Raw genomic sequence first — 19,430 nt, forward strand, 5'->3', positions numbered from 1 at the left:
AAGGGTGTTGTGTGTGAGTGCAAGCAGCAGGCTGTAAACAACTGTATAAATATTGATGCTATGGTTGGGGTTTGATGCTATCCTGACCCCCGTAAGACATATTCACATGGCAGTGCTTAAACCGGTTAATTAAAGATTCACTCAGTAAAATTTCCATTGGAGATAAAAGAACAAAACAAAGCAAAGAACAAACATAGCGGAAAGAGCTTGTTAATTACTCTCCTCTGTAAAGGCTGATATTTCCCATTAAGATGAATTCGAGCCTCGGTTCGCTTGCTAATTGCTACATTAGCAATTTACTCAACTTTTGATAGAATATCTGTGATTAAGGACAGCTCTGGATAAAAGTAACAAACACATCAATTAAATAAATGAAACAAACAACAGTGTTGAGACGAATGCGCCGAATGTGCTCCCAAGTGCTGTGAGCTACTGTACCTCTGTGCTTTTCTCGGGCTGTTTATAAAGCAAATCACACAGCGAAATTATCAGCCGAAATGTACAACGATGGGGCCCTTCTGTGCTGCTACCTCCAAAAACCCTCTCTGTGATTTTCTTAAAAAGCACTGCAGATCTCTGATAGAAACTAATGGAACTCCCCTTCACTTTACCTTGTGTCGCCTTGATTGTGACTTATCAGGAAAAGGTTTAGAAAGTGCATCCTTGAGTAAAAAAACGTACTTCCATTCCTTTTGGCCAAGGGGAGATTATGAAAATCTATTTGTCTAGCTTAATGTGTTTTACATTCAACAAATCTCGCCAGTGAATTATTGATAATAACTTTAATCAACTTTAATTTACAAGAGTGATGGATTAAAGAGGACAGTCATTACTTCCCCGTAAGGTTAAAGGGGATGTTCGTTCCTCCCTTATAAAGGCCTTGTGGGAAGCTTTGCTCTAACATTACAGGTCAAATATTAACAATTTACTCCCAGCTCTGTGGAAAATAAATAATCCAGATAACGGTACGAAATATAAAGCAGCCACTGAAAAATGAACATCCTGAGGTTAAGTCTTAAACTACTCGCTATATATTGAAGAAACACTTTTATATTAGGAAAATAAATCAGGGTGAGTTTTTTCATCCAAACACCTTTTTATGAGCACAGTGTGCTAGCTACAGAAGTGCACTACCGTTACAAAAAAAGATTGCCATTTTAAAACTGCAGTAAAAGTGCAGTACCTGCAGTAGACTGTGGTATTTTGGATGCAGTAACTGCAGTTACACTGCAAAATTACTGTAGGAACTTTGATGGGATTGACAATGACACATGTATGTTTTAGGAATGTTAACTTTGACTGGCTGTTGTCAGATCGCTCCCGTCAACGGGATTGCAGCCATAAGAAGTTAATGGAAGCCTCTCAAATGTAATCCAGTTAGAATCAGGAATTCCCCAGGGTAGCTGTTTAGGCCCCTTGCTTTTTTCAATTTTTACTAACGACATGCCACTGTCTTTGAGTAAAGCCAGGATGTATTTTGATTCTACTGCAGATGACTCAACACTATACACGTCAGTTACTACAGCTACTGAAATGACTGCAACACTCAACAAAGAGCTGCAGTTAGTTTCAGAGTGGGTGGCAAGGAATACGTTAGCTCTAAATATTTCTAAAACTAAAAGCATTGTATTTGGAACAAAACTAAATCCTTAACCATAATTAAATCTTGTAATAAATACTGTGGAAATTGAGCAAGTTGAGATGACTAAACTGCTTGGAGTAACCCTAGATTGTAAACTGTCATGGTAAAAACATATTGATGCAGTAGTAGCTAAGATGGGGAGAAGTCCCCATCCTGTCTCAGCCTCCAGTATTTATGCTGCAGTAGTTTATGTGTCGGGGGGCTAGGGTCAGTTTGTTATGTCTGGAGTACTTCTCCTGTCCTATCCGGTGTCCTGTGTGAATTTAAGTATGCTCTCTCTAATTCTCTCTTTCTCTCTTTCTTTCTCTCTCTTGGAGGACCTGAGACCCAGGACCATGCCTCAGGACTACCTGACATGATGACTCCTTGCTGTCCCCTGTCCACCTGGCTGTGCTGCCGCTCCAGTTTCAACTGTTCTGCCTGTGATTTTTATTATTTGACCATGCTGGTCATTTATGAGTATTTGAACATCTTGGACATGTTCTGTTATAATCTCCACCCAGCACAGCCAGATGAGGACTGGCCACCCCACATAGCCTGGTTCCTCTTTAGGTTTCTGCCTAGGTTTTGGCCTTTCTAGGGAGTTTTTCCTAGACACCGTGATTCTACACCTGCATTGCTTGCTGTTTGGGGTTTTAGGCTGGGTTTCTGTACAGCACTTTGAGATATCAGCTGATGTAAGAAGGGCTATATAAATACATTTTATTTTATTTTATTTGAAGTCTGTCTATAAGAAAGCAGTTCTCTGCCTTCTTAACAACACTATCAACAAGGCAGGTCCTACAGGCCCCAGTTTTGTCACACCTTGACTACTGTTCAGTCATGTGGTCAGGTGCCACAAAAAAGGACTTAGGAAAATTGCATTTGGCTCAGAACAGGGCAGCACGGCTGGCCCTTGGATGTTCACAGAGAGCTAATATTAATAATGTGCATGTCAATCTCATGGCTGAGAGTGGAGGAGAGATTGACTTCATCGCTGCTTTTATTTATGAGAGGTATTGACATGAATGCACCGATCGGTCTGTCTAAACTACTGGCACACAGCTCGGACACACATGCATACCCCACAAGACATGCCACAAGAGGTCTCCTCACAGTCCCCAAGTACAGAACAGACTATGGGAGGCACACAGTATTATATAGAGCCATGACTACATGGAACCCTATTCCACATCAAATAACTGACGCAAGCATTACAATTAGATTTAAAAAACAGATTAAAAAAACATCTTATGGAACAGCGGGGACTGTGAAGCAACACAAACCTTGGCACAGACACAGACACAGACACAGACACAGACACAGGCACACACACACACACACACACACACACACACACACACACACACACACACACACACACACACACACACACACACACACACACGCACTATATATACACATGGATTTAGTACTGTAGATATGTGGTAGTGGTGGAGTTGGGGCCTGAGGGCACACAGTGTGTGGTGAAATCTGTGAATGTATTGTAATGTTTTTAAAATTGTATAAACTGCCTCAATTTTGCTGGACCCCAGGAAGAGTAGCTTCTGCTTTGGCAGCAGCTAATGGGGATGCATAATACATACAAATACAGTATCACCTGCCCCTGTTCCACTCCAGAGTCGACTTTGACGATGTATGAGCAGTGCGGAACCATCTTACAAATGGCTGGGAGTTGAAGTTGTCGACACAACACTGACTCATTAGCCGAGGAAATGGCAGCAAATGGAGGTTGACCAAAGAAACAGGCTGACAAGCCATTAGACATACGCTTCAAAGTCTGGAACATCTCTTGTTTGCTTTCTTGAATGGCCTCTCTTTCCCATGTCGTTAGCGATATCTTCTTCATCTTTTGGAGGACGTCTGGTCCATATCATTGTGTTTCTGTTTCTTCCTCATTGCTGATGGATTGATGGGGCCTACTTTGTTGAAAGAAATGGCACTCTTTTTTTTACCAAACATTGTTGAAGAGCTCAGTAACAGGGACGAGTGGGGTAATTATTGTTACCGTGGCTGTTTTTATTTACTGCTTTCCAATTACATGCAGCTCAACCATAATAGACAGCAGACTAGCAATGGTAAAATGACACTTTTATCTTTCAAAGAGAAAAAGTTTGACAGGAATGTTTGGGAGTACAAGATACTGTTCAGGAGCTACAGCAGACAAAACAACACAGATAACAATTACAACTTAGACGCTTCAAAACATAACTATGTTAAACAAAAATGGCGTTCTCATGGGAATCAAGAGCCCGTGCTTTTCAAAGTCAGTCCATATAGTATACCTCAGTCTGTCAGTTCCAACCGTCTTGAATTTAGGTTCTACGTTCAAAACAGCAGATACCTGAAGGCCGTATTTCTTATTAACAGTCAGATGCCTTATAATCAGGAAAAACGTTTGCACGTTGGACAGATGTTCTATTCATAATGCTTGATGTTGCAGGATTCATATTTTCTTTGAAACACACCTGCAGAGTTTGCAAATTAGATAGCAAACAAAGAAAGATGGACTGGAATGGCAAAACAAATTAAAGTGAGTACATGCACCTTATGAAGGCTAACACACCGTTTGAAAAGAGGGAAAGGTGGGGAACTGTATAATGAGAATGACTGGGAGAGGGGTCTTCGTGTCTTTATAAATAATATCCTGGAGGGGTCTTTTTTGTATGGGACCAGATGCAGATTCATAAATGCTTAGAATAAAATGCAGACTACAATATTCAATCCAAGTCATTCCAATGGTTCCAATGGTGGGAAGGGTGGCAAGCATTAGAGCCACATTTATTTTTCAGTCAATGACTGACAATTACTTTGTTCATTTGTCATGAAAGCTATAACATCCCTAACCATATTTCCATCCAACCATTTCATGCAGATTAATTACCTGACGCATGAAAAGAGCCATGACTGGGCTGATGGAAACATTAATAGGCGGTACAACGTTATAAATGCCGAAAGACGATAAATTATGCGAGACATTATGGTGGAAACGACTTTATGCGCAAATATTGATATAATAAGTAAACTAGGAGTCACATGATGATATGTTGTGTGGTCGTCCCACTATGACTCGTTGGGAAAGTCCTGTGCCAGGTCCCAGCACTCGCCCTGAAGTGCGGGTCACCAGTCCGGTGTAACCTGTGCCTGCTCCACGCACCAGGCCTCCAGTGCGACTCCCCAGTCCGGTACGTCCTGTCCAACCCAGCTCCATGGCCGGAGCTCTCCTCTGCGCCGGTGCCCAGTACGGGCGTGGCGTCCAACCCAGCTCCATGGCCGGAGCCTTCCACTGTGCCGGTGCCCAGTCCGGGAGCGACGTCCAACCCAGCTCCATGGCCGGAGCTTTCCACTGTGCCGGTGCCCAGTCCGGGAGCGACGTCCAAACCAGGTCCATGGCCGGATCTGTGGTCAGGGCGGGGGCTACGACCCGCGCCGGAGTCAGCACCTTTGGGGGGGGGGGGGGGGGGGGGGCACTGTCACGCCCTGACCATAGAGAGCCCTTGATTCTCTATGGTGTTTAGGTCAGAGCGTGACTAAGGGGGTGTTCTAGTCATTGGTTTTCTATGTTATTGATTTTGAATGGTTCCCAATTAGAGGCAGCTGGTAATCGTTGCCTCTAATTGGGGCATATTATTTTTTAACCATGATCGATGCTTGGCTGCCGTTTGATAAATAAAAATAATATTGGTCATATCCGCAATAATTGCATAATGTACAGTCGAAGTTGGAAGTTTACATACAATTAGGTTGGAGTCATTAAAACTAATTTTTCATCCACTCCACAAATTTCTTGATAATAACAAACTACAGTTTTGGCAAGTCGGTTAGGACATCAACCTTGTGCATGACACAAGTCATTTCTGCAACAATTGTTTACAGATAGATTATTTCAGTTATAATTCACTGTATCACAATTCCAGTGCGTCAGAAGTTTACATACACTAAGTTGACTGTGCAGGTTAACAGCTTGGGAAATTCCAGAAAATGATGTCATAGTTTCAGAAGCTTCTGATAGGCTAATTGACATAATTTGAGTCAATTAGAGGTGTACCTGTAGATTTATTTCAAGGCATATCTTCAAACGCAGTGCTTCTTTGCTTGACATCATTGGGAAATCAAAAGAAATCAGCTAATTGTAGACCTCCACAAGTCTGGTTCATCCGTGGGAGCAGTTTCCAAACGCCTGAAGGGACCACGTTCATCTGTACAAACAATAGTACGCAAGTATAAACACCATGGGACCACGCAGCCGTCATACCGCTCAGGTAGGAGAAGTGTTCTGTCTCCTAGAGATTAAGGTACTTTGGTGTGAAAAGTGCAAATCAATCCCAGAACAACAGCAAAGGACCCTGTGAAGATGCTGGAGGAAACAGGTACAAAATTATCTATATCCACAGTAAAACGAGTGGACTTTTTGTAGAAATGTCCTCTGGTCTGATGAAAGAAAAATATAACTGTTTGGCCATAATGACCATCGTTATGTTTGGAGGAAAAAGGGGGAGGCTTTTAAGCCGAAGAACACCATCCCAACCGTGAAGCACGGGGGTGGCAGCATCATGTTGTGGGGGTGCTTTGCTGCAGGAGGGACTGGTGCACTTCACAAAAAAAATGGCATCACGAGGAGAGAAAATCATGTGGATATATTGAAGCAACATCTCAAGACATCAGTCTTGTTGAAGAATGGTCGCAAGTGGGTCTTCCAAATGGACAATGATGCCAAACATACTTCCAAAGTTGTTGTAAAATGGCTTAAGAACAACAAAGTCAAGGTATTGGAGTGGCCATCACAAAGCCCTGACCTCAATCCTATTGAAAATTTGTGGGCAGAACTGAAAAAGTGTGTGCGAGCAAGGAGGCCTTGTTGACTCAGTTACACAAGCATTGTCAGGAGGAATGGGCCAAAATTCACCCAACTTATTGTGGGAAGCTTGTGGAAGGCTACGTGAAACGTTTGAACCAAGTTCAACAATTTAAAGGCAATGCCACCAAATACTAATCGAGTGTATGTAAACTTCTGACCCACTGGGAATGTGATGAAAGAAATAAAAGCTAATATAAATTATTCTATCTCCTCTTATTCTGACATTTCACATTCTTAAAATAAAGTGGTGATCCTAACTGACCTAAGACAGGGAATTTTTACGAGAATTAAATGTCAGGAATTGTGAAAAACTGAGTTGAAATGTATTTGGCTAAGAAGTATGTAAACTTCTGACTTCAACTGCTGGTAGCCTACCCACACTGTATCTGCAAGCTGTTGGCTAGAGTGCATGTGCCAAGGCCAGAGTGGGGACATTTACAGTGGGGAGAACAACTATTTGATACACTGCCGATTTTGTAGGTTTTCCTACTTACAAAGCATGTAGAGGTCTGTAATTTTTATCATGGGTACACTTCAACTGCGAGAGACGGAATCTAAAACAAAAATCCAGAAAATCACATTGTATGATTTTTAAGTAATTAATTTGCATTTTATTGCATGACATAAGTATTTGATCACCTACCAACCAGTAAGAATTCCGGCTCTCACAGACCTGTTAGTTTTTCTTTAAGAAGCCCTCCTGTTCTCCACTCATTACCTGTATTAACTGCACCTGTTTGAACTCTTTGCCTGTATGAAAGACACCTGTCCACACACTCAATCAAACAGACTCTAACCTCTCCACAATGGCTAAGACCAGAGAGCTGTGTAAGGACATCAGGGGTAAAATTAGATTTGTTTTAGATTCCGTCTCTCACAGTTGAAGTGTACCTATGATACAAATTACAGACCTCTACATTCTTTGTAAGTAGGAAAACCTGCAAAATCGGCAGTCTATCAAATACTTGTTCTCCCCACTGTATGTGCACTACGCACAACCTTTTATCTGCAAAAAAATATATTTCATGGAAACACTTCTCTGGTGGAAACACTTGCATATTGTTTATGGATATTTTAGAATACTCACATGAAAATCTGTCTCAAATTGGATGGAAACATAGCTATTGACAATGAAGTGATGAATGTAATGTCAAAAATGGGCTCACAGTCACAGTCACACAACTTATCCCCATTTAGCTCACCTATCATGTTCTCTTCCAGTGGAGCCTTCAGTCAAAACAACCTATGAAGTTGCTAATGGGGACATTGTAATAAAGAGATAGATACCTCTGGTGAATATAAATGTATGGGGCTTTTTTAGTGAAGGCTAGCAGACTCCTGGGGGAGACCGAGCTGCTTCTTTCAGCTTGATGAAGCACTCTTCTTACTTTAGATGGCAGAGTGATCTGCTGTGAAGTAAGAGAGTGTGTGTGTGTGTGTGTGTGTGTGCGTGCGTGCGTGTGTGTGTGTGTGTGTGTGGCTGTGTGTGTGTGTGTGTGGCTGTGTGAGAGATCGAGAGTGTGTGTGTGTTTGGGTGTGATCCTAGGTATGTGTGTGTGTGTGTGTGTGTGTGTGTGTGTCTTTGTGTGCCTGTGTGTGTGTCTTTGTGAGGTGCCCAGGGGCCTGGTGGACATAGCCAATCTGCATCTGGCTATTATTTCCCCCTCCCCCATTATTCCTGCACTGCTCTTATCCACTATATGCAATCAGTCCTGAAGGCCTGTGGCCTCGCGCCCCTCTTGTGCATTGATCCTTCCAGCTCGTTCTGTTTCCACTGAGAAGGAAGCAGAGCCATGAAAAAAATAAAAGACTTCTCAAAAATAACAAGCAATTTAAAAAAAAATACCTTTTTTTAAATGCACAGTATCACCCTTGGGTACAGAGCGCTTACTGTACTGTAGAAATTTACATCAAAGTACTTACATACATACTGTTAGGCGTGTATATGGGAGGCGAAGTCAAGTGCAGGAGAGCGGAGTATATTAAACAGGCGCACTTTAATACCGGTCAACAACGACAGCACATAAAACATACTATTGCCACAAACACGGTCTATAACAAAAGTGCAGTGCCTGACAAAAATAATCACACACAAAGACATGATGGGTAACAGAGGACTAAATACATGTAGATTGATTGGGGAATGAAAACCAGGTGTGTATGGAACAAGACAAAACAAATTGACATATGAGAAATGGAGCGGAGATGGCTAGAAAGCCGGTGATGTCGATTGCCGAACGTTGCCCAAACAAGGAGAGGAGCCGACTTTGGCGGAAGTCGTGACAGTACCCCCCCTTGACGCGTGGCTCCAGCGGCGCGACGACACCGGCCTCGGGGATGACCCGGAGGGCGAGGCGCAGGGCGATCCGGCCAGCGACGGTGAAACTCCCGCAGCAGTTCGGCGTCCAAAACATCGACAACCGTACCCCAGCACATCTCCTCCGGACCGTACCCCTCCCACTCAACAAGGTACTGAAGGCCCCCTGCCTGATGACTCGAATCCAGGATGGAGCGAACGGAGTACTCCAGGGGCCCCTCGATGTCCAAAGTGGGCAGAGGGACCTCGCGCATCTCAGATTCCTGGAGCGGACCAGCCACCCCCGGCCTGAGGAGAGACACATGGAACGAGGGATTAATAGGATAATCAGAGGGAAGGTGTAATCTGAAACACACCTCATTCACCCTCCTCAGGACTTTGAAGGGCCCAACAAACCGCGGACCCAGCTTCCGGCAGGGCAGCTGGAGGGGCAGGTTTTGGGTCGAGAACCAGACCCGGTCCCCCGTTGCGAACACCGGGGTCTCACTGCGGTGACGGTCCTTGCTGTCTTTCTGGCAAAGCGCGGCTCACTGAAGATGTACATGGGCGGCCTCCCATGTCTCCTCCGCACACCTGAACCAGTCGTCCACAGCAGGAGCCTCGGTCTGACCCTGATGCCATGGCGCCAGAACTAGCTGGTACCCCAATGCGCACTGAAAGGGGGAGAAGTTAGTGTAGGAGTGGCAAAGCTAGTTCTGTTCCATCTCGGCCCAGGGCACAAACACCGCCCACTCCCCCGGCCGGTCCTGGCAATGGGACCACAGAAACCTGCCCACATCCTGGTTGACTCTCTCTACCTGCCCGTTACTCTCGGGGTGTTGCGAGTAAGGGGTAAGGGGTGTTGCTTACCTCTGGGCAGCTGTTTCGGAGCCTTACACTGGGCACACACCGAGCAGGGGAAAACATAGATCCTCACCTTAGCCAAGGTGGGCCACCAGTACTTCCCAGTCAGACAGTGCACCGTCCGACCGATCCCCAGAGGAGGGTGACGTGTGGGCCCAATAGATCAACTGGTCACGGACAGCAGATGGAATGTACATACGCCCGACCGGACACTGGAGGGGAGCGGGCTCTGTACGCAGCGCCTGCTCAATGTTTGCGTCCAGCTCCCACCTGACCGGCGCTACCAGGCAAGAGGCCGGGAGTATGGGAGTCTTATCCATGAGCCGCTCCTCTGTGTCATACAGTCGGTACAGTGCGTCTGCCTTCGTATTCTGGGAACCTGGTCTGTGGGACAGGGTAAACACAAAATGGGTAAAGAACATGGCCAACCTTGCTTGGCGAGGAGTCTCCTCGCTGCCTGGATGTACTCCAGGTTGCGGTCGTCAGTTCAGATGAGGAAAGGGTGTTTAGCCCCCTCAAGCCAATGTCTCCACTCCTTCAACGCTTTAACCACAGCCAACAACTCCCTGTCCCCCACATCATAGTTACGCTCAGCTGGGATGAGCTTCTTCGAGAAGAAAGCACAGGGGAAGAGTTTTGGTGGCGTACCCGAGCGCTGTGAGAGCACAGCTCCTATCCCAGCCTCGGACGCGTCCACCTCCACTATGAACGCCAAAGAGGGATCCGTATGGGCCAGCACGGGAGCCGAAGTAAACAGAGCTCTTATCTGCCCAAAAGCCCTGTCCTCCTTAGCCGACAACTGCAACCATACGGGACCCCCCTTCAGCAGTGAGTTAATGGGAGCAGACACCTGGCCAAAACCCCGGATAGATCTCCGGTAGTAATTAGCAAACCCTAAAAATCGCTGCACCTCCTTTACCGTGTTTGGAGTCGGCCAATTGCGCATGGCTGCAATGCTGTCACTCTCCATCTCCACCCCTGATGTGGAAATGCGGTACCCTAGGAAGGTGACGGCCTGCTGAAAGAACAGGCATTTCTCAGCCTTGACGTACAGGTCATGCTCCAACAGTCGTCCAAGTACCCTGCGTACCAAGGACACATGTTCGCGGGTGTAGCGGAGCATATCAGAATGTCATTGATATACACCACTACACCCTGCCCGTGCAGGTCCCTGAAAATCTCGTCTACATAGGATTGGAAAACTTCACCCAACTTATTGTGGGAAGCTTGTGGAAGGCTACGAGAAACGTTTGACCCAAGTTCAACAATTTAAAGGCAATGCTACCAAATACTAATTGAGTGTATGTGAACTTCTGACCCACTGGGAATGTGATGAAATAAATACAAAATGAAATAAATCATTCTCTCTACTATTATTCTGGCATTTCACATTCTTAAAATAAATTGGTGATCCTAACTGACCTAAGCCAGGGAATGTTTACTCTGATTAAATGTCAGGAATTGTGAAAAACTGATTTGAAATGTATTTGGCTAAGGTGTATGTAAACTTCCGACTTCAACTCTTTTTTTCCATAGCCCTATATAGACACATCCTATGGGTTTTAATAAAATCAACTAGGCTATATGGACTGAACTTGTCTGATGCTTCAAGCATGCCGTTTGATTACACAATGAAGACACACAAATTATTTGAGAGGGAGTCAGAATAAAAAAAACTCCCCGACCCTCCTTCTCCCACTGCTGCTGGCATTCACAGATTCTTTCATTATGCTCCTGACGTTGCTGGTAATAGGCTACACCAGCTGTCGGTAACCTTTTACATTTGGAGTGCCAATTTATCTTTATACCAATCTCCATGCCAGATACGATTATCATATTATCATATTATCTTGGAACAGTTTAAATGAATTGATAATAGTCTTTGTATCTCAAAATCATTTTCAGTGGTTAATCTATATTCTATCTAAATCTAGATGAAAATTATACAAATCTATAAGTAACTTTTACTGCCATTTCCAACTGTGTAATAATAACCTACAAAAAGCCAACCCAAAAACATTGCAGCCTGCATTTAGAAAATATCCTGTTAAAAATAAATATCCAATAAATCACATTGGCTACACATGGTCTGTTTGCAACGAACATTGTATCAACTATCAACTGGATCGCCGCAAAACTTGCGCTATAAAACTTTAAACGTTGTATTAAATATTCGGGGCCCTCAGAGTTTTCCGAGCCAGTGAGCTCGGGACAGACACAGCTGTAGGCTATTTGTGCATGGGATAAGAAGCAATCAGTTTTTTATGACCTTTCCACTAAATCAGAGCATTACATTTTCCCTTTCATGCCGAGTGGTTATCGAAAGGGAGAGAGCTGGAAATATTGTTCAAATACTTTGAGGAACTATTGTCATTCTCAATTGATTCTAAAAACAGACATTGTTTATTTGCTGTTTGAGGTGAATAAAAAATATTTTGAGAAGGTCCACAGCTCATTAGTGGTGGAGAGTTAAGACAATCAGAAGTACTATCAGACATCCCCAAATGGGCATATTTGTCACAGATCCCTCTGGAAATGTGTCATTACGCACAACTGGTCCCTATTCCCATTGATTAATAATTGTATAAATGTGCCCTTTGTTTACCATTGTCCTGTCGATTATTGTTCCCATGTCCGTTGGTCGTGTGAGTACCTGTGCTGTGTTGTTTTGGCTTTCATGCCACTTGTATTGTGCAGAGGGTTACGGGTCTTGCCCCGTGTATTTATTCGAGGTACTCCTCACTCTTTTACTGGGTTTCAACCCTGTGTTTTGTATAGGTGTTTGTTTGGTCTTCGTGCCTTTACAGACACGCTGTAATTTGGGCTGAAAACCCCTATTACGCATTCCTGCGCCTGTCACCTGATCCCTTTATACCATCATGACAGAATAATCGACCATTAAGGGAGACAGTGGGAATGGTCCGTCCGGCACTGCTGCAACTTCAGCAGCTGCAACTGGCCCGTCCAACATCGCCAGAACTGGTCCGTCCGACGACGGAACTTCAGCAGCTGCAACTGGCCCGTCCGACGCCGCCACAACCAGTCCATACACGCCGCTGAAACTGGTCCGTCCAACACCACCACAACTTCGGCAGCGGCAACTAGCACATCCAACGACACAACTTCAGCAGCTGCATCGGGTCCTAATCAACCCGCACTGCGTTCCTGTGACGAGGGTGGTATGTGTGTTTTTGTCTCATCTAGGTTTTTTTGTATGTCTAGGTGTGTGTGTGTCTTCCCGTGCTTACAGGAGAGAGGGACTGGGCAGGGACCGTGTTATGCGGTGGAGCGCACAGTCTCCCCAGTGCGTGTGCATAGCCCAGTGCAGTACATTCCAGCTCCTCCTATCGGCAGGGCTAGAGTGGGCATCTAACCAGGTGCCATGAAGCCGGCTTTACGCATCTGGTCTCCAGTGCGTCTCCTCGGGCCGGCGTACATGGCACCAGCCTTACGCATGGTGTCCCCGGTTCGCCAGCACAGCCCAGTGCCGGCTGTTCCACCTCGCCGCACTGGCCTGGCTACCGGGAGCATTCAACCAAGACTGCCAAGACTGAGGTAGAGCGGGGTCCACGTCCCGCACCCGAGCCGCCGCCATGAAAGAGGCCCACCCAGACCCTCCTCTTTAGATTAGGTTTTTGCGGCCGGAGTCCGCACCTTTGTGGGGACCTGAGTATTCTTTGTTTTCTTTATATATTTTGGTTAGGTCAGGGTGTGACGAGGGTGGTATGTGTGTTTTTGTCTCATCTAGGGTTTTTTGTATGTCTAGGTGTGTGTGTCTAGTCTAGACATATTGTAGGTCTATGGTGACCTGGATTGGTTCCCAATCAGAGGCAGCTGATCCAGATTATCTTTGTCTATGATGGTGGATCCTATTTAGGTTGCCATTTTCCAGTTTGGGTTTGTGGGTTATTGTCTATGTGATGTTGCATGTTAGCACTCTGTTTCTATAGCGGTCATGTTAGTCTGGTTAGTTTGTTTGTTTGTTTTAGTGTACTTCGTGTTTTTTCCGTCTTTCCGTCATGCATTCACAACACGCTGCACTTTGGTCCGCTTCTTACGACGATCGTGACATGGAGGAAAAACTAATACCTGAAGTTGGTGGCTAACGTTAGCTAGCTAACTCACTAACTTTTGGCTAGTGCTAACTGGCGAAAACTAGCCAATTTAATTTACTTCTGTTGAAATGGGATAAAAAGGCTACAAAACATTTCCGTACACACAACAGCTGTTAGAAACTACTATCTGACAGATAGCTTGAGGCTAGCTGAACTGGCTGTGGTAGGTACTAGCTAGCTAACTAGTTAAGTCTCTTCAGACAGAACTTCATTTGAGAGTGGATGAAACATTAGCTAACACTACATGTCAGTTACACTACTAGCTCAGCACTGGGAACACAAGTCAAACAGCAAATACCTTGCCAGCTACATCAGTCAAATAAAGAGCAGACAGTTTCTGCTCTGCTTGCTGAGAACAAGCACAACACACAGACAGCAGCGCTGTGCTGGTCAGAAGCTTTGCCTTCACACAGCCTAAAATCAGCCGGCTGAAATCGCCAAACAGCCTACCCGACAGCTCGGAGGCATTCGCGTGGTCCTAAAGCACAGCGATGCCGCTTTTTTTTTGTATCACAGTGCAATGATACAACTGGGGGGACAACATGTTTATTTTAGAATGTGGGGGGTTCATGTCCCCCGCATCCCCAGTAAAAGTTGCGCACACATTGGATTTATGCATCAAATTGTAGACGGCTTGACAGAAATGGTAACAGAAGATGAATGTTGAACTTTTGTTGCACACATATCCAGATTATGCTTCATACCATTTTGCGCAATGACGCTGTAGGTGTGTTCGAGTTGTTAGCTGCTTAAACTATGTGTTAACAATGGATACTTTTTGGTACATAACTCAAATACTTCAACACAATTGGTAACTTATTGGGAGCCAAATTGTACGTAGTGATGATTGTGTCAATAATTCTCAAAGAAGCAGAAGTGTAATTAGCAATCAATTAGAACAGGTAACTAACTACCTGCTTATAAAATAACCCTGTATGCTCATTTCTACTGCATAGATCATCATCACAGATATCCAGGTGGTCAGGAACACATTCAAATGGACAGAGCTAAGAGAAATATGATAATTCTCCATTAGAACACCCCTGTGAGCAGTGAGAGATTGCCTGACATGATTGGTTTCGGCAACTTGATGGACCCCGTGCTAACCCACCTCCCCAATGTTTGTCTGCCTTCTGCCCAATGCATTCTGGGGCATGTGTCTGTGTGTGTGCGTCTCACACCACCTGCCATCACCACCCAAACCGACAGCTGCCTCTCATCAATATTAACTGGCTACTGTGGCAGTATAGCGCCCCTGGTGGCAGTCTGTGGTTCCCTGAGGACCTCCAGGAGCATCATGGCCTATCCACCTCACCGTGCTCTGTTATCACTTATTCATCCAACACCTGTTCCCAACCCCTCACTCTGACCTGCTGAGGTGGGGTGCCTGTGGCTTGTGGATTATTGCTTGCTTTCCACTCCCCCCTTCAACAATCCACCCCTCCCTTTGCTACTGTATGTGATGCAAAGTGGAACGAGAGACGCATATAGGGGGGAATTCAGTCGGGCTAATGCTAAGCGCTAAAGGCAGACCCATCGCTCAAGCTCTTCTCGATCTGTTATGGCGGGGTGATCGGCTCTCACTTTTGCATCCTGAGGAGAATTAATTCCAACAGCTTTGGCATTCCAATAGAGAGTGTATTGTTCAACCACTGTTGGTGTATTGGGGGGGAGTCCTCAACTCTGCGCTGGTGCAGTTCATTCCCATCAAACGTGCTACACTTATGATCGGTATCAGATTCACCTTATTACCCAAATTGATTCAAGGACATACAGCAACTATAGCTCCAGTGTTGCTGCATCTGCCCTCTACTCTATATATTTATTTTATTTCAGGCTACTCAAGGCTACCCAGATGGAAAGAGCTAGGGCAGAATCAAACATTTGTTTTCATACAGCAGTTGACTTGCGTAAGGAGAGGAAAAAAAGGCGCCATTGTTTTGCTTGACAAAACGATTAGCCCCTCTCTGACAGTGCACACAGCAATGGCTAATCGGTTAGCGCTCTCGTTTCTGTCTCTCCCCGTGCCCAGGCTTGGGGAAAGGATTCCTTTTGGATGACACACAAAAAATATAAAGAATGCACTAGGAAGAATGGAGCTGTCAAGAGTAATGGATCCTTGAATAGTATTTTCTGCTTTATTAGTCATACTTAATAGCTTTGAAGGAGCTATGAGGGATGTGAAAGGCCTTTGTTTGAAATCTATAACTTATGGCAAATGATTTTTGTGATCAAATAATATCATCTGACAATTGAATTTTGTACAGAGGGGGCCCATTTTTCACTATTCGGAAGGAATCTCCTATGATGGCATTTTGATTAGTGGCAGGGCGAGCTCCAGAAATAAAAAAAGAGAAGCACACACAGTGGCAACACACACAGCAAGAATAAAATGGCAAACATTAGCATTGACTTTCATTGGCTAAGACTGTGACATTGTTAATCTTCATCAAATGCATTATCTCTTTCATTGTGCTTCCAGACCAATTTTCCTTTGAATGGGAAGTGCTGCATTTCATAGAATTCACATTTCAACAATGTTTGTGAAAACCCAGCCATGGACAACGGAAATAATATGGCAATCTGGCATACTCCAATAAGTAATGTTGAGAAATATTGGAAATATTGGGTTAGCACGTGCAATGTTAGGGGTAGAATTCTGCAGTAGAAATAGGATAAATAGAGTGTTTCAATGGACAGATAGATAGACCAATGGATGAGTTTTGGAACAAGAGCTTCTTCTATCACAGATCAATATAACATTATAGCCAGATATCAACTGTTTGTTGTGAATGAATAGTATGTACACCATATATACAAAAGTATGGACACCCCTTCAAATAAGCGGATTTGGCTATTTCAGCCACACCCGTTGCTGACAGGTGTGCACAATTGAGTACACAGACATGCCATCTCCATAGAAAAAACATTGGCAGTATAAGGGCCTTAATGAAGAGCTCAGTGACTTTCATAGTGGCACCGTCCTAGAATGCCACCTTTCCAACCATTTCTATCCTGCTAGAACTAGAGACGAACGCTACCTGCCCCAATACCTCCCCCTGACTGCCCTTGACCAGCACAAAAACATCCTGTGGCGTACTGCATTAGCATCGAATAGCCCCCGCGATATGCAACATTTCAGGGAAGTTAGGAACCAATATACACAGGCAATTAGGAAAGCGAAGGCTAGCTTTTTCAAACAGAAATATTCATCCTGTAGCACAAACTCCAAAAAGTTCTGGGACACTGTAAAGTCCATGGAGAATAAGAGCACCTCCTCCCAGCTGCCCACTCCACTGAGGCTAGGAAACATTGTCACCACCGATAAATCCACAATAATTGACAATTTCAATAAGCATTTTTCTACGGCTGGCCATACTTCCAACCTGGCTACCCCTACCCCGGTCAACAGCACTGCACCCCCCACAACTTGCCCAAGCCTCCCCAGCTTCTCCTTCACCCAAATCCAGATACCTGATGTTCTGAAAGAGCTGCAAAATTTGGACCCCTACAAATCAGCTGGGCTAGACAATCTGGACCCTGTCTTTCTAAAATGATCGCCGCAATTGTTGCAACCCCTATTATTAGCCTGTTCAACCTCTCTTTCGTATTGTCTGAGATCCCCAAAGATTGGAAAGCTGCCACGGTCATCCCCCTCGTCAAAGGGGGAGACACTCTAAACCCATACTGTTACAGACCTATATCTATCCTACCCTGCCTCTAGACCCAAACTGTTACAGACCTATATCTATCCTACCCTGCCTCTAGACCCAAACTGCTACAGACCTATATCTATCCTACCCTGCCTCTAGACCCAAACTGCTACAGACCTATATCTATCCTACCCTGCCGTTCTAAGGTCTTCGAAAGCCAAGTTCACAAACAGATCACTGACCATTTCGAATCCCACCGTACTTCTCCGCTATGCAATGTGGTTTCTGAGCTGGTAATGGGGGCACCTCAGCCACGCTCAAGGTCCTAAATGATACCATAACCGCCATCGATAAAAGACAATACTGTGCAGCTGTAATCATCGACCTGGCCAAGGCTTCGACTGTCAATTGTTTTTATTTTTTTTATTTCACCTTCATTTAACCATGTAGGCTAGTTGAGAACGAGTTCTCATTTGCAACTGCGACCTGGCCAAGATAAAGCAAAGCAGTTTGACACATACAACAACACAGAGTTACACAAGGAATAAACAAACATACAATCAATAATACAGTCGAAAAATCTATATGCAGCATGTGACAATTGAGGGAGGATACATAGGCCATGGTGGCGAAGTAATTACAATATAGCAATTAAACACTGGAATGGTAGAATGTGCAGAAGATGAATGTGCAAGTAGAGATACTGGGGTGCAAAGGAGGAAGATAAATAAATAAATAAATGAATAAATACAGTATTGGGATGAGGTAGATTGGATGGGCTATTTACAGAAGGGCTATGTACAGGTTCAGGGATCTGTGAGCTGCTCTGACAGCTGTTGCTTCAAGCTATTAAGGGAGGTAAGAGTCTCCAGCTTTAGTGATTTTGCAGTTCGTTCCAGTCATTGGCAGCAGAGAACTGGAAGGAGATGCGGCCAAAGGAAGAATTGGCTTTGGGGGTGACCAGTGAGATATTCCTGCTGGAGCTTGTGTTACGGGTGGGTGCTGCTATGGTGACCAGTGAGCTGAGAAACCTAGCAGATACTTGTAGTTGACCTGGAGCCAGTGGGTTTGGCGACGAGTATGAAGCGAGGGCCAGCCAACGAGAGCATACAGATTGCAGTGGTGGGTAGTATTGGGGCTTTGGTGATAAAATGGATGGCACTGTGATAGACTGCATCCAATTTGCTGAGTAGAGTGTTATTTTGTAAATGACATCGCCGAAGTCGAGGATCGGTAGGATGGTCAGTTTTACGAGGGTACTGTATGTTTGGCAGCATGAGTGAAGGGTGCTTTGTTGCGAAATAGGAAGCCGACATTAGCGTCCCACATGGCCAAAATCCAGTGAAAATGCAGAGCGCCAAATTCAAATAAATTACTATAAAAATTTAACTTTCAAGAAATCACACATGCAATACACCAAATTAAAGCTACACTTGTTTGAATCCAGCCAACGTGTTAGATTTAAAAAAGGCTTTACGGCGAAAGCAAACCATGCTATTATCTGAGGGTAGCGCCCCAGCAAACATATTTCAACCCTCCAGGCACAACACAAAACGCAGAAATAAAGATATAATTCCTTACCTTTGACAAGCTTCTTCTGTTGGCACTCCAATATGTCCCATAAACATCACAAATGGTCCTTTTGTTCAATTAATTCCGTCAATATATGTCCAAAATGTCCATTTATTTGGTGCGTTTGATCCAGAAAAACACAGGTTCCAACTTGCGCAACATAACTACAAAATTTCTCATAAGTTACCTGTAAGCTTTGTCCAAACATTTCAAAGTATTTTTTAACCTAAATAATCAATAAAATTGAAGACGGGATATACTGTGTTCAATACCGGAGGAAAACAAAGTGGAGCGTGCTTTTCAGGTCACGCGCTTCTATCAAAGAGTACACTTCCCTCTAGCCTCATTCTGGACAGTGCTACTTCTTCATTTCTCAAAGGAAAACCTCAACCAATTTCTAAAGACTGTTGACATCCAGTGGAAGCGATAG

The 19,430-nt window shown here is 44.5% G+C and overlaps 1 protein-coding gene across 2 annotated transcripts in view; it reads right to left on the minus strand.

The window, feature by feature from the left end:
- The window catches only part of kirrel3a (kirre like nephrin family adhesion molecule 3a), a 272,346-nt gene that overhangs the window by 54,739 nt on the left and 198,177 nt on the right, over window positions 1-19,430 (minus strand). The gene's annotated exons all lie outside the window — the stretch shown is intronic.

Source organism: Oncorhynchus mykiss, chromosome 10, assembly GCF_013265735.2.
Source record: "Oncorhynchus mykiss isolate Arlee chromosome 10, USDA_OmykA_1.1, whole genome shotgun sequence".
In the NCBI taxonomy this organism is placed as follows: domain Eukaryota; kingdom Metazoa; phylum Chordata; class Actinopteri; order Salmoniformes; family Salmonidae; genus Oncorhynchus; species Oncorhynchus mykiss.